General features: G+C 35.1%; 1 protein-coding gene and 1 long non-coding RNA gene across 8 annotated transcripts in view; one reads left to right on the top strand and one right to left on the bottom strand.

The window, feature by feature from the left end:
* Positions 1–1,206, bottom strand: part of POT1 (protection of telomeres 1) — a 77,797-nt gene extending 76,591 nt beyond the window's left edge. For 2 of the 6 annotated variants that reach the window (XM_059171753.1, XM_059171751.1), the window contains exon 1: positions 1,038–1,206. The gene's annotated coding sequence lies outside the window, so the exon portion shown is untranslated. Of the gene's footprint in view, positions 1–858 lie in introns of all 6 variants that reach the window. The other 4 variants (XM_059171747.1, XM_059171750.1, XM_059171752.1 and 1 more) reach the window with 4 other exon arrangements.
* The window catches only part of LOC131829710 (uncharacterized), a 37,800-nt gene continuing 11,074 nt past the window's right edge, over positions 1,027–27,752 (top strand). The window contains exons 1-6 of one of the 2 annotated variants that reach the window (XR_009352964.1): positions 1,027–1,090; positions 4,852–4,897; positions 16,697–16,794; positions 20,543–20,665; positions 26,216–26,315; positions 27,135–27,258. This is a non-coding gene — a long non-coding RNA (uncharacterized LOC131829710). Of the gene's footprint in view, positions 1,091–2,458; positions 2,615–4,851; positions 4,898–16,696; positions 16,795–20,542; positions 20,666–26,215; positions 26,316–27,134; positions 27,259–27,752 lie in introns of those variants that run through there. The other variant, XR_009352965.1, reaches the window with a different exon arrangement.

Below are 27,752 nucleotides of genomic sequence, written 5' to 3' on the forward strand. Positions count from 1 at the left end.
TTAAGTTAGTAATCACTCTTTGGGGGTGGAGTGGATTATTCTGTAATTTTATTACAAGGGTTTATATACGCCTTCCCCTAAGACACTGAAACTCAAGCCTCTTCTACTTAGTTTTCTATTTAAAGAAGTACCTCTAAAAGCCAGTTTTTGGACCTGTGAAAACTTCACTGACAATGTCCTTTGGCAAAACTGTGCTTTAAAATGTACTAGCTACCGGGGAAGGGGAGGGGGATTGAAAAATTTGGTTTTTTCATCCCTTAGCAGTTGTAATATTGTGTACTCAAATTGGGCACCTGAGACGCCTGGGTGGCTCAGTGGGTTAAAGCCTCTGCCTTCAGCTCAGGTCCTGATCTCAGGGTCCTGGGATCCAGCCGGGATTGGGCTCTCTGCTCAGCAAGGAGCCTGCTTCCTCCTCTCTCTCTGCCTGCCTCTCTGCCTACCTCTCTGCCTACTTGTGATCTCTGTCAAACAAATAATTAAAAAAAAATTGGGCACCAAAAGGTTATTACTCCAAAATATATGCTGCCTCCTGACTCCAGCCCCTATACAATCTCAAGGACTATTAAACTGATACTAACTTGTGATTTGTAGTTTCAATCTTATTTCTCAAACGTCTTGCGTGGGACACGCACCAATGCCAAAACTTAATTTTAGTATGTGCGCATCAACCTTCCCCAAGCCCCTGGAGCTCTGTGAGGGCGAGGACTTAGACTACCTCAACTCAGAGGCTCACAAAACGCCAAGCAAGATACTGAACACGGCCCTCTCACGCTAAAGACAATTATGAAGGGTCTTTTTGCAATAACGACACCAAATTTTGATCTAAACTAAACCTTTTTTTTTTTTTTTTAAGCATACCCGCTCACAAACCGAAAGACATCACACCCATCCAACGAACTCCACACCGACATAGAAATTCACTTACCTACGCACTAAAAGAAAAACAAGGAAGTTTAGAAGGGCGCGCAAGTGACATCACACGCGTGCGGCGGCCCAGTTCTCACGCATGCGTATACGGTCTCTAGGGCTGAACTTACTGCTCTCAGGCCCGCGGAGGACGAACTGCATGCGTGATGGTTCCTAGGCTAAGGTATCCTGGAAGTTTCGCATTTTACGTAGATGGTGCGGGCCAGGGGGAGGACGGGTCCTTAGTACAGTATCCGCTAGCAATTTTCGTCCCGCCGCCGGTCAGTCTCCTACGGTCCAGGCGGGAGGCGCGGGCGGGGAAAGCGGGGGCGGCCCGCTGGGCGATTCATAAATCCTGTAACCAATAAAAACTCTGTTCCAAACCCGGGGCGGGATTTGAGATTAGAAGCTCCTGTGGGCAGGGCACTGCTAGTGCCCCCGGTTCTCCCTGCCCTTAATACGCTTAGGCTGTGGACAACTATGTTTAAATGCCAAGGGGAAAAAAAAATAAGATGAAAATCTGTTGAGAGAAGATACATAATTCATGATAGGAGGTGAAATGAAAGTGGCCAGAATCCGGAGCCAAAGTGGAGGATTTCACTTAGGGAGAGAAGGCACAGTATTTCTGAGTTGGATGAGACAATAAGAACTAGAAGAGGATCTAAGCCTTACTTAGCATCGTTTTTTTCAAATGGATAGTTCAGCCCCTAAACTCAGCTTCTTGTCCCCGCTGATTTGTGCACGGTATGTGCATACAAGGGCGTGAGGGGAAAGAGAAGGTGGGCTAACAGAAAGCTTCCTGCTTAAAAAATAGTTACTTTAAACATAGCTATTTCCTCCTGCAAATACATATCTACAGCGGATATCTTAGTCCAGATTAGCCTTGGAACCAAATATTTATGCAATTATTTATTACATCCTGTCTTTGCATTGAGGTGGGTTTCACTTTTATCAAATGATGAGAAATATAAATAGGAAATTAGCAAAAGATTCACAGTTAATAATACGTCTTATTAATTATATTCCCAAGTCATAGCCCTATAAACCAATGAAGACGTTAATCCAGTCTATCTAAAAATAGCATTACTCATTGATTAAGTCATTTCTTCGTAAAATCTGGGCGCATCTGGGCGACTGCGTTTTAGGCAGAAAAAACGGGGGGCACAGGAAGTGCCCTGCCCACAGGAGCTTCTAATCTCAAATCCCGCCCCGGGTTTGGAACAGTTTTTATTGGTTACAGGATTTATGAATCGCCCAGCGGGCCGCCCCCGCTTCCTCTGGCCCGCGCCTCCCGCCTGGACCATAGGAGACGGACTCTGAGCCACCAGGCACCACCCCCCCAGTCCAAAGTTTTATAGTCCAGTTCAAACAAAAGAGGCAAAGTACTTTCTCTGCAGTGGACCCTCTGGCTCTATTTCAAAATGGCTGCAGTCGTGTCAATTTTTCATACTACAATGTGAAAAGCTCAATTTTTTCAAAGTTAAAATGAGATTCTCACTAATAAATAATGAGCACTAAAAGTCAATACGTATTTTTTTTAAAGATTTTATTTATTTATTTGAGAGAGAGCGAGAGCATGAGAGCTGAGAAGGTCAGAGGAAGAAGCAGACTCCCTATGGTGCTGGGAGCCTGATGCGGGACTCAGTCCCAGAACTCCAGGATCATGACCTAAGCTGAAGGCAGTCGCTTAACCAACTGAGCCACCCAGGTGCCTGATAAGTATTTTTATTAATAAAAGCATAAATATAAAGATATGGTGCTGTTTATAAGTTATTAAGCAAAGATAAAAGGAATTAATCTACATATTTCTGGTACTTCTGTAATGGAGACCAAGCTACTTCTGTTTCCTGCACAGTAGGCCTGTCAAGAGGAAAGATGTTGGGTAAGGAAAGCAACTTTATTTGGAAAGCCAGCAAACTGAGGAGATGGTGGACTATCGTCCCAAACAACCATCTTCCCTAGTATGAAATTCAAGTTTCTTTTATGTTAGCGAAAGGAGGAAGTCAGGGGGAGGTTGGGGTCAAAACGATTACTGACCTCTGTAGACATCTCAGGAAGCTTGTATAACTTCTTTGTCTTTGGTCAGTTGATCTTTACATACAGGAATCTGGTCATGCCATTTCTTAAACATAGCATAGTCAATTCTATATGTATTTCCTTATCCTTGGATGGGGTAGATTTGGGGTAAAAATCAATTTTTATAAATCTTAGTTGTAGCATGCCTATATGCCGGGCTAAGCAGAAGTTTCTAAGCTTGAGGTCACAGTGTCAAAAGAAGCAAGCAATGTGGAGTCAGACATGCTAAGTTTCTCCCTGAGACACTTCTCTCATGTTAGCATTTTTACATTGCTGTTTACTTTTTACTTTTTAACCTGAAACTCTGAATTGAATTTCCTTGTCACCCAGTACTTCAAATTTATTTTCTTGGCAATAATTGCTGCATCATTAGCCAATTACTGTTGTGATTTACAATCTTCCTGCAAGCTGTTGTTGGCACGTTGCATCCCTACAGTTTGACAATATCATCTTACATTTTCTGAGATTCCCTAGCAGATTTCCTAGCTAGGTGACATTGGTCAGAGTTCATTTCCTTGTAACCTAAGGGAATTTTTGTCCAACCCTACTGAACATCTAGATCAATTTATAAAATCCTATTTCAATAAAGCATCAAATTTTTATATGATATATTTGAAACAAGATAATTCAGACAAATTTATAGCAAATTTATGTTTAAATTAATAAATTTAAATGATGAGGTCTGTAATCACTTAGTGCATATTAGGAAGGTAACATAACAGGGAATCTAAATGTGCAAAGCAAGGCCTAGACTAAGCAAGAAGGGCCAAGATTTTCATATGAGGAGGAAAGGGTCATTCTGCCACATGGCACCTTGTGACTCATACTGAGTGAAAGGGTTAAGATAGGCTGACTCCACAGAGGTAGCCTTCTGTTGAGTTATACTAATGATATATGTTGAGATGGAAAACAAAACCTCCATTCAAAAAAAATAACATGAGTATAATTCAGAAAAAGATTCTCTGACAACTTGGCTTACAGAACAAAACTAAGACTTGCAGGTGCCTATGTGTGGGAAGAACCATGTTGCCTAATAATATGGTTGGTTCTTAGGTTTCTCTGTACAGGTGAAGAAGAGAGAAATAAAAGAGGAACCATCAAAAAGCTAGATGGTGTGTACTCTCTGGTGCTTGTGCTGTCTTCCATTCACAAATTAAAAAAAAAAAAAAACAAAAAAAACAAAAAAAAAAACTTTACTAGAGTAAAGTTACTGAGCTCACAGTAAGGAAGCAAGGAGCTTTGTTCATGTTCATATTGATACCAGTATAACCGAGGCAGCACACAGAAGAGATGTAGAAAAATAAGAGGAAAAGACCTGCTGGAAATTAACAAACATGAAGGATAAATTAGAAGATCTTTCAGCTTCTTAGCACTGTAAAAGTAGGGGTTTATGTCTAGAGTTTAGAGTGCCTCTTTTTTACATGCCCTATATTTTATACCATGAGGATATGTCCTGGAAAATCCTGCAGTAACACTCACGTATAGAACCTCATTTCTATGTAATCTTAGAATAAAATATTGCACTGATGGCTTGTTTGTTTTGGAAAGTCAGTCATTTAAAAGTTGGAGAGCACCATAGCAGGTAGCTATTTAATCTGCCCAATATTTTTTCTCTTTTTTTCCTTTCTTTATTGAGTGACCCAAAATAGGAATACTTTTAAAGCCTTTATAATGAAAGATTTTAAGTAATGGAAAATTGATGAGAAGGTTGCATGTTTTTTAAATTCCTCATGGTTATTTGGAATAATAGAGAACCATTTGCTTTAGGTTCAAAATGCATTTTTAACACAAAAAGACATTTCCTAACTTTGTCAGATCTTCTATTAAATAGAGTCTGCATTTATTCATTATATTCCTACTTTTTTTCAGGAATGGAGAAGCCAACATCACAGAGTTCCCTTAATGAACACTGAAGGTATTTCATTCTTTTTTCACCTGTGTACAATAACAGTGAGACTTTCTATGGCTAAATAGCAGTGTATCTTTTCTTCCCACAACTTGCCCATCAAAGATTATGTGTTGTTAGAATGATAGGGCTGTAGCCAACTGAATTAATTAGAGAGTAAAATATCATTTGTGTTGGCCCTACTTTTAACTAGTTCTCCATAGTAAAAAATTAGTCTAAGACATCCTTCCTATGATTACCGCAGAACAGAAATGATTACCATATAATCACATTTGAAAAACTTCAGTTTAATTAGGGTATATTCAACCCAGAGTGCAGTGTCAGAGTCTGGCACAGCCAAAGGAATACAACAGATGGAGAAAAACAAATACTCTGCCATTCCTACTTATTTTCATATTAAAATGGTGTAAATGTGTCCAAGGTCTAGAGGCATGTTTATTTAACAGTCTTGTAACTGTATTAAAATTTTAAAAAAAGATAAAGAGAAAATACATTCTTTTTCATTTTGTCATTTTTCTCTAACCATTAAGATTTTTTTATGTACTCCAAATAATCTGCTAATTCTATACATATTAGACTCCCAAATGCTAATAATAACTTTAATCAGTCTCATCCTAATTTTTCTTTATCTTAGAAATGCCTCTTTTCCTTCCATTTATTCCTGATTTTTTTTTTAAAGATTTTTTTCATTTATTTGGCAGAAATCACAAGTAGGCAGAGAGGAAGGCAGATAAGGGTGAGAAAGCAGGCTCCCCACTGAGCAGAGAGCCCGATGCGGGGCTCAATCCCAGTTCCTCAGGATCACGACCCGAGCCGAAGGCAGAGGCCCTAACCCACTGAGCCACCCAGGTGCCCCCTCCTGATTTTCTTTATATCACGTCATCTATTCCTCCATCAAAAAAATCCTATCCTCTTTGCCACAGTTAAAGATTCAGGAAGGAGCACATAACCTAATGCATTCCAAGGAGAGATGAAGAGATATTTGCTGGAGACTTACCTAGAAAAGATAAGTCTGTAAGTTACTAAATTACCTTCTCGAAATGTTTAACCCAGGCCACAGGAAAAAACAGGTTTCAAATCAGTAATCACAGAAGTGTTGAACAAGGACCTTGGATGATGATGGCTAACAAAATATAAAAACTCTCTCCAACACAAATCACCTTTAATGGCCATAAATATTACAAAATATTAAATCTAAAGTGGTGATGGAAAACTAGAATGTCTTTTATCAATTAGTCATGTCATTTGAGGACTCCTTTAAATACAGAAAAAAGAGGAAAGAGGCTTACAGAAGAGGATTGAGCAGCAGATGTGAAATGGTACCAAAGGATGCTTCTTGCCCAGAGCAACACATTCAAACAGTTGGGGAGGCCCCCAGAGAAGGGATTATTTGGGTGAATGCATGTGGAATAGCTGGATAGAGTCCTCTTCTTCCCTGGGCATCAGCTACATTTGTCCTTGGAACAAAGTGGCAAGGGTGAGTGCCTGCATCATTGAAGCCAGACATAATCAGACAGAAATTTCTGGCATAGTCTACCAGCATTTTGCTCCCACAGTCTCCTAAGACCAGCTCTTATGTCAGAATGTACATCCACAGTCAGGCAAAGACAAACTATCAAACAAAAATATCAGGAGCTAGCAGAAGTATTGCCAAAATTTTAAGGAAAATATGCTTTACTAACATCAGTTACCAAACCCAATCTGACAAGAAATGAATCTCAAGATTGTAGAGAGCAAACAGTAAGTAGACTTTAAAAGAAATCTAATTAGCTTATTCAAAGTGAGTCAAAATGTTACAAAAATATCAGAGATAATAAAGGGACCTATTAAAGATGTAGGATAGTAAATGAGTATAAAATAATTGGTGTGACAAGTTTTTTGAAAATATGAAATATTTTGTATGTACATATTAAACAACACATTACTGCACAAGCATTGGGCCAAATAAGATATCAAATGGCAAATCAAAATATGTCTCAAAAAAAAAAAAGTGTGTCTCAAAACAAAAGAAAAAGAAAATGCAATATTCCAAACTTATGGGATGTAGCAAAAGCAGAAAATAGAGTGAAATTTATGTAATAAATGCTTGTATTGAGGAAAAAGGTTCAAATAAACAACATTAATTGTAAAAATTTACACCAATAAAATTTAAAGGCTAAATGAAATGGATAATTGTGGGGGATATAAATATCTAGATTTGCTCCAGAGTGATAGAAACCGAATTAATGAGAAATTATAGATAAAATGGAAGAGACAGTAAAAGATCAACTCTTGAAAAATACACGAGTCCCTGAAAACAATACATTACCTGTTAATAAAAAAAAAAAATACTTGATTAAAACATTTCACTTTTAAGCTGGGGAAGAAACAAAATCTCTGTCCACTTCTAACAAAGAAAAATGATGAAGTAGAACTTTTATATTCGATAATAACAGCACAGATGATCCAAAACTTCAAAATATTTTAATAAGTCATACCATACGTATTGAACCAGGGGACCATTTTGAGAGAGAAGGCTGAGAGATCACTGACCACTTCAGATCATGAGCAAATCTGTCAGAAAAGCATGTTTCTGAGTAGTTGGTGCCATCCAGTGAAAAAGTAACTCTTGTGTTAGACATCAGGCTCAAGTGTGTGGGCTGAAAAAGCCTTCCCAATCCTTTGTCCTCATGGAATGGCAAGGGAGTTAGAGTTGAAGGAAAAAAACCTACATATTTTTTGCAACAAAGCAGTTTACCAGACTCTTCTTCATGTTAACCCCCAAAGTTCTCATCTTGTCTCCTCCTGCATCAAATCCCGTAAATAACTGAAGCCAGAAAGAGCTTCTCACTTTCAGAGGTATGCAGCATTATAGAAGGAACATACAAGGCAAAAAGTCATTAAAAAAAATGAAAAGCTAAAAACAAAGTCAACAAAATATTTCAACATGGAGTAGATAAAAACTTTAATGAAGTATTTTTCTGTGAAATCAAGTAGATTAATAAAGAAAAAAATTCTCCATGTTTGAAGATGTCAAGACAGAAATATGGGAACTCAGAGAAGAAATAACACAACAAAGTAAGTGGGAACAAAGATAAAACCATATGAGTGATACAACAGTTGAAGCACCCACACCACTGAAAACAAATCTACCTAAATGAAGAACAAATTTCAGTTTATGGAATTACATAATAGAAAAAAAAGGCATTTAAATAACTAGGAAGAAAGATATGTGACAACTTGCCAAAAATAGATCATTATACCCATACCCAGGGTCCACATAAGAAAGAAAAGAACAATTAGAGCAGAAAGTAGATTTAAAAATAGAAATCAAGAAAAAAAATCCCAAAATTAAGAAAACACTTGACAACAAATTGAAGGTTGACATCGTATTCTAATTGAAATGGACTCAGACTTACTAATACTGTGGCATTTTCACATAAATTTCCCGGAGAGATTTCTATGGTACATAAGCCACCAAAACTAAGTCAAAACAAAACAAAAAAAATCTCTGTTGGTTTTAATCTTCTCTACAGCATTTTTCAATTTGAGAACAAAATAAAGCAATTCTAGGAAATCCTCAAGTAGATGAATTGTGACTTAAATATTTTATACCATTCTAAATTTTGGTTTATCTATAAAAGGCAAGATAAGGGATAGTGGCTGACTCCCTTGGTATATAGCCGGCTCTGAAAATATAAGTTGTTTGCTCTCATTTGCGTAGCCTATATAATTTCTACCAAATTTAAAAAGACTTCTTAAAAGCTTCATAGAAGCTTCAATATGGAAATATGCCTTGTGAACCTCCAACACAGGAAGGTAAAATAAATGTTTCTCCTACTTACTCTTCTTATTCTATGCGTTCTTCTTTTCTCAGAGCACATTCCCAAAAGTGAGTTTGTGGTAATGTACAGATCTTCCCAGCGCAATTCTTTTTAGTTTGTCAGTTATCTTTTTGGGAAAATAAATAATGGTGCCTGGACACGAAGAAAGTTTTCTTTTTTCCCTCACATTTGTAAGCATAATTTTATTGGGCTGAACTTATATTAGATATAAATGGTAAATAGTTCAAGTAATTTTAAATTATGCTATGATATGTATTTCTTTTTTTAATGGAAACCATCTGCCTTGATATTACTCATTTCTTTATAAGTAGTTGAAAAACAAATATCCTTAATTTCTCTCTTTATCCACTTGTATTTTCTGCATCTTAAATCTGATGGTATATGGCAGACACTCTCTCTTTACTTTTTCTCTTCATTTCCAATTTCTTTCTTCAAATATAAATTAAAAATAAGAGATGTAATTCTCTATGTTGAAAATAAGAGACTCCACCTCACCCATTTTCTTAGGGAACTTTAGAAAACTTATAAGTTCTTTCTCTATCTCTTTGAAATGTATGTAAATCTTTTTAAAGAAAAATAGACCTGTCACCAGCTTTATGACCCAAGTATATGTCTTCCAAGGACCCGTGAGCCGTCTCTTGGAAATATAATTATGAAGAGAGATAGCATCCTGATCCCTCCCCATTCCTGTAGCTTCCCTCATTTAAGTGGCTGTCTTTCTCCAAGTTGCAAAACTTCCTCCTAGCATAAAGATAGAAGTTTGTCTTTCCCTTGGATAAAGCCAATTAACTCACACAGATGGTCATGTCAATTATCAGGTAAATTTAGAATGAACTGTGTGGTGACAAATAGTGCTGTCAAGTTCTCTTTCTTGGTAAACTAAATTCCTCTATTCTAGACTTGGCATTTAATTTTAAAAATCTAAACATAGAACTATATACATTTTGATTCAGTTTTATCTGGCTATATTCAGCTCGTTTTTTTCTAGCAGATCTTTTTGAATGTCAACGTGTTCTCCAAGTATTAGCTATGATTTCAGTTCTGGGTTAGTAACGGATAAGTTTATCTTTTATTTTTCCTCTAGGTGAGAAATTGACTAGCATTAGTTATTCTCTGGAACAATACCATTTCCAGAAAGATAATAGAAACCACAAAATTGAAAATGTATATCATTCAACACTTGATGTAATAATATGTTATTAGACCGAGTATGTCTTGAACTCATCTATAATGTTCATATATGCCAGGCATTGTTCTAAATAGAAATATAAACCCAGTTAACTTTTATTGTAGCCTTTGAAGTAGTACAATTGTCACACCATTTATAGATGACTAAACTGAGGTACAGAGTGGTTGTATAATTTACCCAAAAAAGCTTTAGATAGTAAATAGTGGAGCCAAGATCTTAAACCAGAAAATCTCACTCCAGACTCATTGTTTTAAAAACCAAGCTCAATTCCTGTTCTAGCCAATGTATTACTTTGTAGTAGCATTGCAGTTTTATCACATGATAGATGAATTCAATGTTATTTTTATTGTTGATAAAATCTTTGGAAGTATTGTAAAATGTTTTTGTGTTTATGCTCAGAAATTTATTTTACCAATTATTTTCATTAGTTCTAAGAACCCTTTTTGAAATAGTAGTGGTTAAGTAGTAGAACCTTAGAAAAACACAAAGAAATGAAATTATTTAATTAAGTTTCCATAACTGGATCTGAGCATTTTTATGTTGGAATATAACTGCAAGCACTGAAATACTCTGAAGTTAACACTTTATTAAGATAAATAGAGGAAATTCACACCTCCTTGGTGTTAAATTGTTCCAGGCTTCATAGCAGTTTACAAGAAGCTAGTGCATTGATTTATAGCATGAAAGCTATCTCTGCAGCCAGAGAGGCTAGCTGTTTTAATATTTGGTAACTAGAATCTTAGATTGTGAAAACACAGCAAAATCTATAGTGAGAAGAGTATGCCCTCACAATCTGTTTTTCATGTACAAAGCTCATGTGAAACAAATCATCTGAAAAATAAAGATATTTTAAAATAAGAGTCATATTTACTCTAAATTCTTATGGTTAGCCATTTTCTTATGCTGATCTTCAAAATCTTTCTATGAACACATCAGGAAAACTGCTAGGTGAGCTTTAACACCAATGAAAATCTCTTTAGAAAATGTAAATATAACAAGTGACAAAAACTTATACATTATATTTGTAATTGACATTATTCTTGCAATTCTAATTGGTTCAAAATATTCAAGAATTTTTTAGAACTAATTTTTAAGTTTTAATATCTGAGATCATGACCTGAACAGAAATCAAGAGGTAGTTGCTTAACCAACTGAGCCACACAGGAGCCCCTCAAGATAATCTTTTAAATGATGAATGATATAAAAGCAAATAAGCTATAAAAACAGGTATGTTAAAAATATTTTATACTTTCGGGGAACCTGGGTGGCTCAGTGGGTTAAAGCCTCTGCCTTCGGCTCAGGTCATGATCTCAGGGTCCTGGGATCGAGCCCTGCATAGGGCTGTCTGCTCAGCAGGGAGCCTGCTTCCTCTTCTCTCTCTCCTGCCTCTCTGCCTACTTGTGATCTCTGTCTGTCAAATAGATAAATAAAATCTTAAAAAAAAAAATTTATACTTTCACCTGAAAGTGAAAATGAGTAGATTATTTCTACAGGGGGAAGAAATATTATTTTCTAAAAGATATTTCTTTAATAAAAACAACACTTCTTAAGAATTTGAAAGATTAAATTATGAGAAAACGAGATTGACGTCAATTGGGAAATGCAACTGAGCATAACAATTTTTTATGAAGTAAGTTCACATAACTAAGGCAGACTGTATCAGCTGTTAATCATGTTGAGAAAGCATGTTTAAAGCTTCATTCTATGTTAAATGTATAGAATTATGCAGAGCCGAATGTCTATTTTAATAATTGGAAGTGCACTTAAATTAGATTAATTTTCATCCACAACACAAGTTCAGAAATATATGAAATAATTTCAGCATGTTATATAAAATCAAACAGTTTTACATTCTGTAGAACTTATCCATCTGCTCTTGCAAAATCTTTGTATTGAAGCTAAGAAAAATTATGGCTATACAATGTATTAGATATAGTTATGAGGTGTATCGCTTAGCAGTTGTTTTAATTGATGGAGTAAGCCATATTGGTAAATTTATACATGCTAAGCACATTTTATATCTTTGTTTTTGCTCATCTTTCCTAAATAAATTAATAGAAATTTAATACAGATACCAAACTTGCTAGCTCTCTAAGATAGAAGTAGTTAAAGTTCTATGACTAGAAAATATTTTGGGGACTATGTGAAATCACTTGTGTTTTGTAAGAAAACCTATGATTTGTAATTAATGTTTCTTTAAAATATTTATTAGGAAAAAGTTAGTGCTAGTACAATGCTGATTTGTTGCTTCTCAAATGTATTTGACAGCATACAACACAGGAATAGCTTTCCAGAAACAAAGACATTTTGATAAGAAAAAATTTAAATATTTAAGATTTTAGGGGTTTTTTTAGTTTAAAAATATATTTCATAGATGAACTTTTAGAATAACATCATCAATGTAAAGACAATCAGAGCTTAAAAGTAAAATTAGAAATAAGTATCTTATTACCCCTTTAGTAGAAATGAAAGATGGATATGGTTCATCTCAGGAATTAGAGGTAAATGTTCTGAAGACTATTGTGGTTTGTTGCATCATTTCTATGCATTAATAATTGAAATTAGAAACTTTCCTATAGCTAATTATTTTTTTCAGTAAAATAGTTAAATTTTTCTCTGGAACATTTGTTCGGAGACCTTAAAAATCAATTATTCAAATCATGTATCTCCATGAATGTTTCATTACAGTGAGAGAGAAACAACATTTAGAAACTGTATGCTTCACTGCAATATAACCTGCCTATGTATTTGACTAAATGGTTTCAACTTCAAGTAAATACAGCCTTATATATAATTTAGAATGACAGACACCACTTCTTTTTATTTCAAAATTCACTCGTAAATTAGTTACTTGGAACTCAGAATGCATGTTTTCCTGTGAAGAAAAAATATTGTAATATTAACTCCAACGGTAAGTCAGACATACATGTAACTCAATGTCTAACTAAATAATAATAACAAAATTAATGTAATAATTCCATTTATTGAGTGGCAACTGACATATTCTAATTATTAATATATTGGCTTGGCTCAGATTATTTCATTTAATCCTGATAATAGCTTTGTGTATTAATATATAAATAATTTTAGAGTATTCATGATAATGTAATTTAGAGTACTTATTTTTTTGTTTCCATATGAGAAGATAATCCATATTTGAACTCTTTCAACTGTATTTGAATTTTCAATGTGGACCTTTGAAATTGTCAAAGATAACCAATATATTTGAATTCTACTTCCAGCAAAGCTTTTGACCAAAATATCTCAGCTCCCATAAATACTTAGAAGACATTATAAATTGTAACTCAAAGTGATACAGATATTAATATATAAACATGTATCTATATGTATGTTTGCAATGAATGAATGCAAATCTTGAAGTGTTAAAGAATAAGAACACGAATTGCTATACATTTGGAGGTGATTTTCAAATTCAGAGATGAGTTACAATGCCCAAAGTCTTGAGTTTAATGGCCATGCAGAGACAAAAGGTAGGATTTTGGGGGGCAATCAAGAAATGAAATTGGAATGAAGGAACTTGCAAAATCTAGGGTCCTTTGATTTTTTTTTAACCTTTGGTGATAAAGGGGTAACAAAATGTTTCCAGTGACCTAATATGAATCAAGTTACCATGTGTATGTTCAGTTCTCTGGGTAGAATACAGAAATATCTCACAAGAGTTCAAAACCAAGTGTTTGCCATGCATGTGTTTGAACTCTGATCCTAAACTACGGTTCATATGCATGAATCCAGTATGTGTAAATCCTGAAATAGAAACATAAATATTAAAGTTGGTAGTTCAGGTTTAAGGATAGACTGATAGATAAATGGAATAGAAGGAAGAAAATTGAAAGTCCAGAAATAAACCCTTCCTATTGAAGCCAATTGATTTTTGACAATGGTGCTATGTTAGTTAGGCTTGTCAGGGTTCTCCAGAGAAACAGGATAAACGTGTGTGTGTGTGTGTGTGTGTGTGTGTGTGTGTGTGTGTGTGTAGATAAATAGATATGTAGATACATGATGAATAGATGGATTTTAAGGAATTCGCCTACACAGTTGTGGAGGCTTGGCAAGTCCAAATCTTTAAGGTAGGCTTGCAGACTGGAGAACCAGGGAAGAGTTGCAGTTTGAGTCCAAAGGCACTCAGAGTTCCCTTCTTGGTAGGGGGAGATCCTGGTTCTATTAAGGCCTTCCACTGATTGGGTGAGGTTAACCCAAGGAGAGTAATCTGTTTTCTCAAAATCTACCAGTTTAAATGTTAATCTCATTTAAAAAACTCCTTCACAGAAAAATTCAAAATATGTGACCAAATATCTGGCTACTGTGGTCCAGCCAGATGGACATGTAAAATTCATCATTGTAAGTACCAAGACAAGTCGAGAACAAAGATTGTCTTTTTCACCAAATGGTGCTAAAAAACCCCAAATATCCACATGCAAAAGAATGAAATTGGACCCCTTCCTTAAACTGTACACAAAAATAAACTCAAAGTAGATCATAGACTTAAAAGAGTTAAAACTATAAAATTCCTAGATGAAAACATCAGAGTAAAAACCTAAATCTTCATGAACTTGGATTAAGCAATGGTCTATTAGATTTGACACCAAAAGCAATGTGGATGAAAGGAAAACAAACAGGTAAATTGGACTATATCAAAATTAAATTGCTTTTTCTGAAAATCATACCATTAAGAAAGGAAAGGACAACCTACTGAATGGGAGAAAACATTTGTAAATCATTTATCTGATAAGGGACTAGTATCCAGAATATATAAACACTTATAACTCAATAATAAAAAGACAACACATTCAAAAAAGTGGGGAAAATAATCTGAATAGATGCATCTCCAGAAAATATATACAAAATTCCAACAGGCATATAAAAAGATGCTCAACATCATTAGCCATTAGGGAAATGCAAATCAAAATTATATTGAGATACCAATTTCTACTCACTAGATGGTTTATAATAAAAACAATAGATCATAACAAATGATGAGGATGTAGAGAAATCAGAACCCTCAAACACTGCTGTTGGGCATGTACAATGCTATAAACATGACAGAAAACAGTTTGGCAATTCCTTAACATGCTAAACTGGAGTTAACATAGGGTGTAGTAATTCCACTCCTGGGTTTATATTCAAAGAGAAATAAAAACATACATCCATGCTAAAACTTATACATGAATATTCATAAGAGCATTATTCATAAAAGCATTATTCATAATAATCAAAAAGTGAAAACCACCCAGATGTCCATCAACTTATGAAAGAATAACCAACATACAGTATAGCCATACTACAGGATATTATTTGTCAAAAAAAGGAATAAATTATTGGTACATGATAGAGCATAGACGGACCTTGAAAAGATGCTCAATGAAAGAAGTCAAAACACCACATATTACATGATTCTATTTACATAAAAGAATTCCGGAATAGACAAATCATTAAGGACAGGTAGTATATTAGCATTTCCTTGGGGAAGGGGAAGAGATGAGCACTTTCTAATAGGTACAGTGTTTCTTTTTGGAGTGATAACTTTTTCTAGCCTTAGATTGTGATGATGGTTGCAGAATTCTGTGAATATACTGAAGCCTTTGAATTGTGTGCCTTAAACACATGAATTTTATGGCATGTGAACTATATCTCAATAAAGATGTTTAAAAACATGATTCCTCGATAACCATTTCTTCTAACACAGTTGGAAAAAATAAATGTAAAACTACTTTGAAGAGATTTTTATAATCTATGCTGCACAAAATGCCTCTGGAGTAAATAGTTGATTTGCAAGATATGATCACAATAAAATATTTTAAAAATCACAAGAAAATGATCTACCTGAGACCTAGCAAATGTAAGAAACATATTTGGAACATATAAGGAGTAATAAAACAGTTTGTGACAGAAAATAATAAAAGTTTGTTTAATATAGTTAAAACCATATATGGATGGAAACCATAAGAAAAGAATTAGGCACTAGGAAAAAATTCAGACTGATTTGAAAACTCATCACTTAAAACTTTAAAAAGTAAAAAATTTTAAGGATTCTTGGAATAAAAATGAACAATGAGCAGGTCAAACAGTAGATGAAATAAAGCTGAAGAGAAAATGTTGAAATGTTTGAATTTCTCAGAACAGCCCAGGGAGATACAAAGATTAAGCAAATGAAAGAGAGACTAAGACATGTCGAAGATAGAATAGAAAATCATATATATATATATATATATATATATATATATATATATGTATATATGTATGAATGTATGTATATGGATCTCTCTGGGCTGTTCTGAGATAGATAGATAGATAGATAGATAGATAGATAAAACTTAAGTAGAATAAGAGAGGGGCAATATTTGAAATAATAATAATTAAAAGTTTTTCCAGGTTGAGGAAAAATAAATAAGATTCCTTACAGTCCAGAGGCACAATGATTTCTAACCAGAATAAATACAAATAAAGTTATGCCAATAATATCCAACTGAAACTTCTGGACACCAGAGACAACAAAAAAATAAAGACAATCAGGAGAAAGAAGATTACCAGGAAAGAAAAGGTGAGAAAGAGGAAGAGATTAACTACACAGAAATAGCATTTGGACTGCAGCAGATATCTCAAAAACAGTAAGAAAGCTTAGAAAATAAAAAATAAGTAATAGTCTCACAATGTTTAGAGGAAATAACTACCAGTTTAAAGTTCTGTACCCTACTAAAGAATTCTTCAGGAGTTGTGGGGGAGGGTGGAGATATTTTCAGATAAAGGACTTTTCATTTACTGGATTTTTGTTTTTAGTCACTAGAGACTCCATCATTTAAAGTACCACTCAGTAATTGACTATCAGAAGAAGAAAATTGTACCCAGACGGTAGGAACAGGATTCATAAATGGATGGTAAGAATGGATATTGATAAATATGAAGTAAACCTAAATGAAAATTGCTGTAAAAATAATGACTAATTGTGTGAGGTTTAAAAATAAGATGATGAAAATATTAGACATAAATTACAGGGGAGGAGTTAGAAGTTACTTATATCATGGGGTGAGGAGTATAAGGATATTGATTAATGTTAGACTTTGTTAGGTTAGGTTACATATATTAGAAACTTAAGGGGAACCACTAAAATAACAGAAAAATAATGTATAACTTCCAATAGTTTAGAAGGAAAGAAAACGGAATAAAGACAGTTTGTCAGTGCAACTGGAGGCAGTAGAGGAAAAAAAAAAAAAAAGAACATAAAATACAAAGTAAGTTGGCAGGAATAAAATACTAAAAAACACGATAAAGGAAAAAGTAATAACCTCGACAATTAAAAGCTGAAAATTTGATGACTGGATTCCAGCTATATGCTATTTGTTAGAGGGTGAGAGGCAAAGGGAGAGGAAGAGAGAATGTTAATCAAGCTCCACGCCCAGGACGGAGCCCAACACAGGGATTCCATCTCACAACCCTGAGATCATGACCTGAGCTGAAACCAAGAGTCAGGTGCTTAACCAACTGAGCCACCTAGGCACCCAGCTATATGCTATTTTAAAAGGCACATCTTAAACATAGTCACATGGTAAATTTGAAAAAGCAGAATAAAAATTATATACCTAACAAATATTAACCATAAGAAGCTGGTGTAGCTGTACAGCTCCTAGGGAAAAGAGTTTAAGGCAGAAAACAGTAGTAAGGTTAAAGAGGGTCATTATAAAATGATGACTTTAAAAAAAAAACTTCACTAAGACGATGTGTAAGAAAAAAAGGTAGAAAAATCCATTTTCCTATTACTTATGCATGTATAATTCTCAAAAGGTTTAAAACTAGATTAGTCCTACTTGAACAAACTTCCTTTTATTTCTTGACATCTCTCCTTGAAAGCTTAGAACACATTTCTTTCACTAAGCCTTCCAGTATTGATTTTTTCCCAACTTTTTCTGTCTCCCCTTTTGCTCTTACATGGCGTATTGTAAATCGAGTTAGATGGGAAACCTCACTGGAGCTTTGTCTTTTAGGTGTTTGTAAGTGCCATGTACCCTTACAACTATTATAAATAAATAATCATCATCATCTTGGGTAAAAATGAAACATAAAAGTGTCAATCTTTCAAACAAAAATGAGTTACCTTTCTCTCTTTATACCTTAGAGATGCATTCTTGTAAAATTCTAGAAACTCAAGTGTATTATTTAAGTTAAAAAAGAAAAAAAAGTGTTATATCAGTCTAGGGAGAATAAGCATCCTGTTTTGCCTGATTTTAGCACTGAAAATCCTGTATCCCAGGAAACTCTTTGGGCATCTGGAATGCTTGGTTGCTCAATAATATCACTTTTAAGAAAGTCAAAGCACATACATCTTATACCTTTTATTGAAAATTCTTCTAAATAAATGTTCAGGCAAAAAGACCAAGAGTTAATATCCATAATGGAGAAAAATATTAACAGTTTTCCTTAATGCATACTATATTGTTAAAAAAAAAGTCCACATTTTTGTATCCTGTCTTTTTCTAACTTGATTAAATGTAAGGCATCTTATTAAGCGAAAAGTTTGCAAAGCAGTGGAAAATGACTTTTCCTTTAAACTAATGTCTGTTGTCAAGAAGTCTCTGGTACTCCTGGAATTTTTATTAAGCATGCTTGAGAAACTCACAATTATTTTCAAGCACCACAGCATCTAAAAGTTGAAGATGGTGAAGTATAAGGCTAGAAACCAATTCTTAAAAAGAATACAACAGAAATGTTTCTGAGACTTGAATTTGCCTATATTAAATAGACTTTTTTTTTTTTTTTTTTTTTTTTTTTGCCAAGGAAGTGGATAAAATTGACCAGAATTATAGGCAAGGAGAAAACATATAGTTAGATTATGATATATCTCCTTAAGCAAATAATATAAACATCTCTACTATCTGAATCATAAACTATATTTTCCACATCTGATAGCTTATGAAATTTTAATTTTCTCAGGTTGTCAGTATGGCTCTGGAAACCTAATAATATTTTCTCAAAACTGTTCATCCACTCACAAAACTATATACTAAGTGGTTGGGAATTCCAACAGAAATAATACATAACCCAATTTTTAGGGGACTCATATTTTATTAGATATTGAAAGTAAACAGATGTGTTTATTGAAATAGAATACAACTGTATATAGGAGGTGCCGTCATTATAACAAGAAAGAAATTACTAAGGTGTGTAGCAAAAATTTACAAGATAGGATGCTTGAACTGGATCTTTATTCGTTCGTTCATTTATGCACGCATGCATTTATCAAAGTTATTAAGCATCAGTTTTGTGCCAGGCACTGTGCTCAGTGCTGGCTATCAATGTTTGTTTGTTTGTTTTACTTCCAAGATTTTATTTAAATTCAAGTTAGTTAACATATAGTATAGTATTGGTTTCAGGAGTAGAATCTAGTGATTTTTTAAAAAGATTTAATTTATTTGAGAGAGGGAGAGCACAGAGGGGGAGTGAGAGGGAGAAGCCGACTTGATCCCAGAACCCTGAGATCATGACCTGAACCAAAGGCAGATGTTTAACTGACTGAGCTGCCTTGGCGCCCTGAATTTAATAATTTATCACTCACATATAACAGCCAGTGCTCATCACCACATGTTCAGTCCTTAATGAGTTCCAGCTATAGTTGTAAACAAGAAAGAAATGCTCCTAACGTTACATAGCATACACTCCATTAGGAAGGGGAGGCAGTAAACATATTCACAAATAAATAAAATACATTAGTTTCAGTTGGCAGCAAATGTTCTCAAAGGAAAAAGCAGGTGATAGAAGAGAGACCACTGGAGGAAGCTGAGGAATGAATAGTTGTTCAGGCAGATGGGATGGGGGTAGACAAGGACAGGCCCTTCTAAGCCGGCTGGCTCCTTCCTGCAACATGAAGTGGGCATTTCACACAAGTGGCCACCAACATCCTTGCATGTTCTTGGTGACTGTCTTAAAGAATAAATCCTAACACTGTGTCCACCACATTCTAGTTTGTCTTTGATCTTTCACTCTTTTGACCTCACGTCTTTTCTCTCTTTCTTTGCCTTGCCAGACTGTTATTTAACACCATTTTCTTGTTTGCAAACTTTCCACGATTCTGATTGCTATTCTTTCCCTGGCATGGCGAGAGGTAAAGGGAGTTGGAGAACAAGAGATGAATACCAAGCCAGAAAGCCATGATCTTCCATAAGTTTCAGGGCCATACATGTAGGAGCGGGAAGAAGCAAATAAAACTCAGAATCAATCTCAGGGGAGTGGAGTAATGTAGAAAAAAGAAAAGAGCAAGAGGAGAAGGTCCAGATATTTTGTGGGGATGAAAGAACTAAAATTCTACCTTATTAGATACAAATATGGGAGGGAGTCAGACCCAGTAGAAAGTCCAGGGTTTTTAGAAACCCGCCAGCTTTTTGGCACCAGCTGATCCTGTTACTGTTATGAACTTGGGGACCAATTCCTGGCTATATAATGAACTGTAGGACCAATGAGCCAAAGCAATTTTACCACTAGAAATGCTCTATCATTGTAGGTCTGTGCTTCCCTGCCAACCAGCCCTCTGTCCCTCAAGACATTTATGATCTGTTCCAACAACTGAAAATTGGGGAGTTAGAGTACACAATATATGAAAGCTTATATTCCTCCTGCTATAAATGTCTACTTTAGAATCAAGATCTGAAGAGAATGATCATCTTTACCTCTACTCTGTTTGCGTCTACCTTGGACCTACCTTGAGCAAATTCCATCGATAACAGTTGCTTTGACGGAAAACTGTAGCAGGTTATAACGGTAATTACACGATTATTATGTTTCAAGGTATTACTGTCTTAACAGTTATTAAAAGTGGCCTTATAATCAGAAAAAAACACAGCAGCTTAAATAGAAATGCTACATGATCCATGATCTCACTGATGCTTGTCATCCTTTTTTACTATTTTCACTATTAGTGTGAAAGTTTGTAAGTTAAAGTAGGTGAGAAATTCATTTGGAGATTGTCATTTCCTTTACATACTTTAAAAGAAAGCTGAAGGATCTGTTTAAAATGAGATATCTTGGTTTGGCACCCAAATATGCCTTCTTTTCATTTAGTGTTACACTAATTAGTTCAGCACTATCATCCAACTGTCAGATCATATTTACTTCAGTTAATTTCATTTCCACCCGGTGCTTTTCCATAAAAGTGAACAATAGCTTATTGTTTGTTTTCATCAATAATTTGTCATAGTGACTGCTCTGTATTCAGGTGTAATATCCCTTACCTTGGAAGATAAAAAAAATTCTGTGTACATACATAGACATATAAATACCAGTTTGCTGATAAATTCTAGCAAAAAAAAAAATGTCCTTACTTAGCTAATGAAGTATTTCATAAAGGAGTTTTTGTTATGTAATTTTGTATGTGTCTTCAGGGTTATTTCATTTTAATTTTCTAAGTGAAGGGAGGACAGTATAGGCAGGTGACATTTTTAAAATACAAACCTAAAATTATTTTTAATACAGGTTCACTGAGCATTTAACAGTGTAAATATTTGCCCTGACTATTTCTTTATAAGATACTTAAAAATTATATGTGGCTGTATTATCTGTGACATGACAATTTAGTAGCCAATTAAATTTTGAAAGTTGGTCTTAGAAATGAAAGAAACAGGCACAAAATAAACATTCTATACTGAGCAATTGTGAGTGGGATGTTTTTAAGGATGCAAAGTTATTTTTGTGAATGCAGTTTTACTTCCAAGTGCTGGCAAAATTATTTATGTATCTGTCTATGTGAAAAGCGATTCATATTTGAAAACATTATCAAAAATTTCCCCTGTTTGGTACAGATTTGTTCCCAAATGTGTCCTAATTCTCTCAGTGCTTCTGGACAAAGACATTTGCCAAGAAAATAAGCAGACATGACTCCTAAGATGACTAACTTTCAGTCCGGAGAGGAATGAAGTTTGTTAATCTCCCAACCACTTTTTCTCTATGTGGAGAATTCTTGGCTCTCCTTGATAGACTCAAACATGCACTCAGGATTGGCTTAATGTAAGGGGAATGTGTAAATATCCATAGTCTGTGTGATTTCAAGGCATTACCCCTGGTTTAGGGTTAGTTTCAAAGACTAGGAGAGCAGTCCTTTGTGTCTCCCTGAGAATAAAGGTAAACTCCAGGACAATGGGATTGGCAGGACAGCGTCAGTGGGAGGTGAGGAGCACCAGGAAACCTTAGAGAGGGAGGCAGGTTGACCATAAAGGAGGAATTTCAGATTTGCTATAAATTTGTATTTTTTTTAAGATTTTATTTATTTATTTGAGAAAGAGGGAATGTGAGAGAGAAAGAGCATGAGAGGAGAGAGGTCAGTGGGAGAAGCAGACTCCCTGCTATGCCTGATGTGGGACTCGATCCCGGAACTCCAGGATCATGACCTGAGCCGAAGGCAGTCGCTTAGCCAGCTGAGCCACCCAGGCGCCCAGATTTGCTATAGATTTGTATTTTTAAAATTAAAGTTTAACTTTTATAAAATTTGACAAGATTTCCTATATCTTAGTATTCATAGAGTAAAATTACATTAATAAGGAACACTTTAGATCTTAATGCCACAACAAGTATAGCATCTTGTCCTAAAATACAACTTTCGAAAGGTAAATTGCAAAGTTTTGGCTTTACCACGTCCCATTCCAATATGCTGTCATTGTTAGGGGAAATGGGGGAAAATGTGATTGGTAGTTTGGCCAGGTAGGAAAGAGCATGTTTCTAATGTTCATGGTTTGTGGCATAATTATTCATAAGAGTGAAAACAATGAACATAACCCAAAAGCCCAACTATGAAATATCTGTTGTAGATATCATGAGTATCAGACATTAAGAAATATGCATGTCTTTGGGAAATGTTCAAAATACATTAAATGAAAAAACTAAATTATAGAAGAGTAATCAATAGATAATGTCTTAAATACATTATGTAGGGGACATGCAGATACCCCCTTCAAGGATAGATTTCTTGCTCAGCCACAGGGTATGGTTGGCAGACAGCCTCCCCCTGACAGTTCCTTCTGGGTCAGCGTCAGCTTCAGATAGCTGCTTTGCCTAACCTCACTCCCTTCCTTGGACAGCCCACACCGAGCACTTGATGCAGGCTGGGTAGGATTTAACAATCTGGACCTGACATTAACCACTCTGAAAAGTTAAGACTTGCTCTAGAGCTCCTCTTGGTTGGCTGAGGTTTTTCAGACCTGACAAAGTTTGATTTCTTCCTCCACCCAGGCCTGTTGTAAATTTGTTTTTAAGCCTCTAAAGTTTCGATAATTTGATAAAACAGCAATAAGAAACTAATTTATCATCAACATCTCATTTTGTATGATATCATTATAGTGAAAAATATTTTTCAGGGGGAAAAAAGTCTTGGGACAATATATACTGAAAGGTAATTATCAATGAGTAAGATTTTTCCTCATTTTTCTTATATTGTTTTTTAGATTTTCTATAATAAATACATGTTTCTTCTGTAATACATGAGTTTTTAAAGGAGAAAAAAAAATTGTCTTCATGACTTCAATCAAGATACTCAAAAGTAATAATGGAATATATGCACCCAACTTTATCTAAAGGAAAAGTGAGAAAAAAGTTGCCTATTATCCACAAAAAAATTATTATTATTACTATTATTTTTTAAGGCAGAAATTTATTTTGCTCTTAAGTAATGGGTAGAAGGAAAACAGTTCAAGGCTGGCAGGCCAGTTTCTCCAGCCTCAACATACAACTTCTGTAGCTCCCATAACACTGCTTAAGTACCCCCCAGAACCTCAGCCAGCAAGAGGAGTATACACCCAATCCCTTATTTAAGGGCCCAATCTGGAAGTTCCACTCCCATCTCACTGCCCAGTCATGGGACCACAATAAAACTATAAGGAAGGTGGGGAAGCCGAATCTTGGGCTGAGCAGCCAGGCATCCAGGTAAAACTCCAGAATCCAGAAGCTCTTCAGTAAAGGAAGAAAGGGAAACATACATGACAGCAGCAATCTTTGCCACATGTATTTGCGAATACATGGAAAAAACAGCCTGGAAGAGTAAATACACACTAATTATCGTCCTTATCTGTGGAACAGGAGCAAGAACAGCGAGGAGACAATAATTCCCTGAAATTTTTTAGATGGTGATAGTATATTCATGTATGAACTAGGAAGTTTTTAAAATTTCACAAAATTTTAAAATCCTTTATTGTTACTCTTTCATAGTAATAGAGTAATCTTTTACAAACAGAACTGTGAAATCAGATCAACTCAACTGGATTAAATAAAAGCATAATACATGCAAAATTAAGTCATTAATAATAATAATAATAATTTAAGTTTCATTCGATCATTCCTCTGTTTTGTTTGTTTGTTTGTTTGCATTGGTGGGGGCAGAGGAAGAAGGATAAGCCAACTCCATACCCAGCACAGGGCCCAACACAGGGATCTATCTCACAACTCTGGGATTATGACCTGAGCTAAAATCAAGAGTTAGAGGCTTAACCAAGTGAACTACCCAGGCATCCCTCATTCTTCTGTTATGGTGTTTATTCATATTGGGTTTTTGTTTTTAATTTTTTCTTCACCATTAACAATGTTATCATATATCCTTCTACCTAGATTTTTATCTACTAGTTCTTAAATGTTTTTAGGATAGATTCTCAAGAGATGAACTCCTGGGCAGAGAATTTATAAATTTTCATTTGTAATAGATGTTGTAAGATTGCTCTGCAAACATGCTACAATTTAAATTTTCACTAGCAATGCATAGGTACTACCCATTCCCCAGAGCGCTCTTCTAGATTTTTACAAACTCAGACACAAATGACATTACTGGACTTAGGAAGCAGGCAGAACTTGTAGTAAAGGTGACTTGAAACTTAACTCAAGGTTTTTGGTTGGGAAATGTTTATATATTTCTTATTTCTGATCGAGACTGTCCTGAGAGCAGGAGGTTGAGCTGTTGCTGTCGGCAACTACCTTGGGTCATACATGGCCCACCTTTCCAGTCTCATCTCCGGTTAGTTCCCTTAGCTCTAATCCAACCACACTGAGATGTATTCTCCTTGCCATCCTTTCTTTATTCAAAATTTAATTTTCTTCTGCCTGAAATGTTGCCTATTATCAATCTGTTTTCATATTATAAGATGATGGAATCGAAGAAGTTCAGAATTTGGCGGTGGCGGTGGGGTGGGGTGGTAGGCAAGAGATGTATACTTTTACCTAACCCAGTATACATGCTTTTCTCCTGAACTTGTCGTTTAACACCTAAACTTAAAACTGTGCTGGTAGGAAGCTTTCCCTCATTCCTTCAGCTGACGTCATTTTCACCTCTATTGGAATCTATAATGCATTGCTTGTACTTTTTTTTTTTTTTAAGAAGTTTAGTACAGTAGGTACCTTAGAATTTAGATAATCTTCTTATAAATTAAAACATCCCTGAAGGAATGAGTTGCCCTTACATATTTTTTGTAACAGTATCTTATAATGAGTAGAGATGTAAATATTTATTGAGTGAAATGTATATCTGTTTATAGTACAAGTGTGAAAGCATTTGAAGTTATTGCAAATAAAATAAAGAACAACAACAAAACCCCTAAATCCCACTAATATGAATTAGACAAAGACTTCGAGAAGAATCTGAGGCAGAGAACCATACCTATAGAAGCAGGAGTATATTTATCTGAAGTTATAAATTCTAATAATTTTGAATAGTCCTAAATTTCTGCTATCAAATGTGACCAGTCAGCGTATACCACTTGTTATAGATTTAATTGCATTCTCCGAAAAGATATGTTGAAATTCTCATTTCCTCTATCTCAGAATGTGATTTATTTGAATAGAGGGTTTTGCAGAGGTAATTAGTGAAGATGCAGTCATACTAGAGTAGGGTAGGCTGTTAATCCAGTAAAGATAGTGTCCTTATAAGAAGAGAGAAGACATAGAGACAGACACACAGAGAGAACACCATGTAAGGATAAAGCAGGCATCTTGGAGTGGGTACCTCAACAAACCAGGGACACTGAGGATTGTCAGCAACCACCAAAAACTAAGAAAGAATCATGGATCAAAGTGTCTGCCTCACAGTCCTCAATGGGAACCAGACTTTTCAATACCCTCGTTTTGGACTTCTAGCCTCCAGAATTGTGGGAGAGTAAATTTGTTTTTTGAAATCCTGTGGTAATTTGTTATGCAGCCCTGGAAAACTGATATGCCATTCTTCCCCCTGATCCTTTCTTCACAGTAAAAATGTAAATTCAATGATTTTAATAAGCTGATGGTCAACTGGTATTTGAGAAAAGTTAAGAAGGTAAAAACTGTTATTTGTGCTTACCTCTTCAGCCAGTGAGTAGAGAAGCCCTTTGAGGAACTGTAATTGATGAGAGAAGCCAAACACAGACAGATGTGCTATGTCCCGGCAAGGGAAGTATCCAATGGCCAGGTAAGTAGATAAAAGAGTCAAAGCAGAGCAGGAGGTCTAAGGTTCATGTATTAATCAACATCGGGGAGATCTGAAGAAATTGAAGCAGCAGGTAGGCGATGGGTTGGTTCTAACACTGATGGATCAGAAGTCTTCATCAATTGAAGGATCAAGGGCAGTATAACTCGAGAACAGAGACACAGAGCCAGAGGAATGAGAAAGAAAAGGAATAATTCTGAAGTTGAAGCTGTTTGTTTCCCCAACTTCAACTTCCTTTGTTCTTGCCTCATAAAGACAAGTTTCAGTCTTAAGGAACTCTTTCTTCCCCGGATGCCTATGGAGGTCTTACAATATTAAAACAAATAGCCCAGTCGCACGGTTGCTGGAACAGGCAAACACCTGATTCTGGCGGAGGTAGTTCTTATATTGATCACTTAAGCCAGTCTTTTCATAAAATATTAACATTACAAGGCTTAGTTAGAAGATGTTAACTGCTGAGAGCTCTGGTGAGGTCTGAGTTTATGTTGGACTGTAACTCCAACATAATATTTTTCTTTAAAATCAGTAAACACAAAGACACGTTTCCTTTTTGCTAGAGAGGAAACTTCGGGATATTATTGTGGAACACCCTGCAGTTATTGCACGGTAAAGAAATATTCCTCATTTTAGTCTAGCATCTGAAATTTCACGTAGATATAAAAGTACATAAAGTATATAAAATTTTATATAAAAGTATAGATATGAAAGTATATAAAGTATATGAAATTTATATAAAATTTGTACTAAAATTTTATATAAAAATTATTGTCAACATTTCATGCATCCAACTTTAACTTGCAGCCTTCAGAGTACAGTCAGTGTGATGTTTTGCCCAGAGACTGCTGTTATCCCAAATGAGAAGGAATGTGTGGTACTATTAGAAATGAATACATCAAGCTATAGTCAAACACCAGGAGATAAATGGGTAAGTATGAGAATTTTTCAAAGATATGTCATTGCATTAGAATAATATTTGGGTGCTCAAATGGCAAAGGAGACCCTGGCAGAAGACCCCATAGGATGCTTCCCCAATTTGTATAAAATGGGAAATCAAGGTCTACAAAGACTTTTTGAGGTTTTGGGTTTTGTTTTTGTTTTGCACAGGATATTTAAATGAGACATTATCTGTCAATTAATTCACTTACAGTTGACCCTTGAATAACATGGGTATTAGCGGCATTGACGCCCCCCATGCATTCAAAAATCCCCGTATAACTTGATTCCCCCCAAACTACTAATAGCCCACTGTCAACTGGAAGCTTTTTTAATAACATAGTCAATTACACATTTTTAAAGTTATATGTAGTACATACTATATTCTTATAATAAAATAAGCTAGAGAAAAGAAATGTTATTGAGAAAATATATTGACAGTATTGTACTCTATTTATATAAAAAAAGAAAACTTCCTATATGTGG

Source organism: Mustela lutreola, chromosome 4 (assembly GCF_030435805.1).
Source record: "Mustela lutreola isolate mMusLut2 chromosome 4, mMusLut2.pri, whole genome shotgun sequence".
NCBI lineage: Eukaryota > Metazoa > Chordata > Mammalia > Carnivora > Mustelidae > Mustela > Mustela lutreola.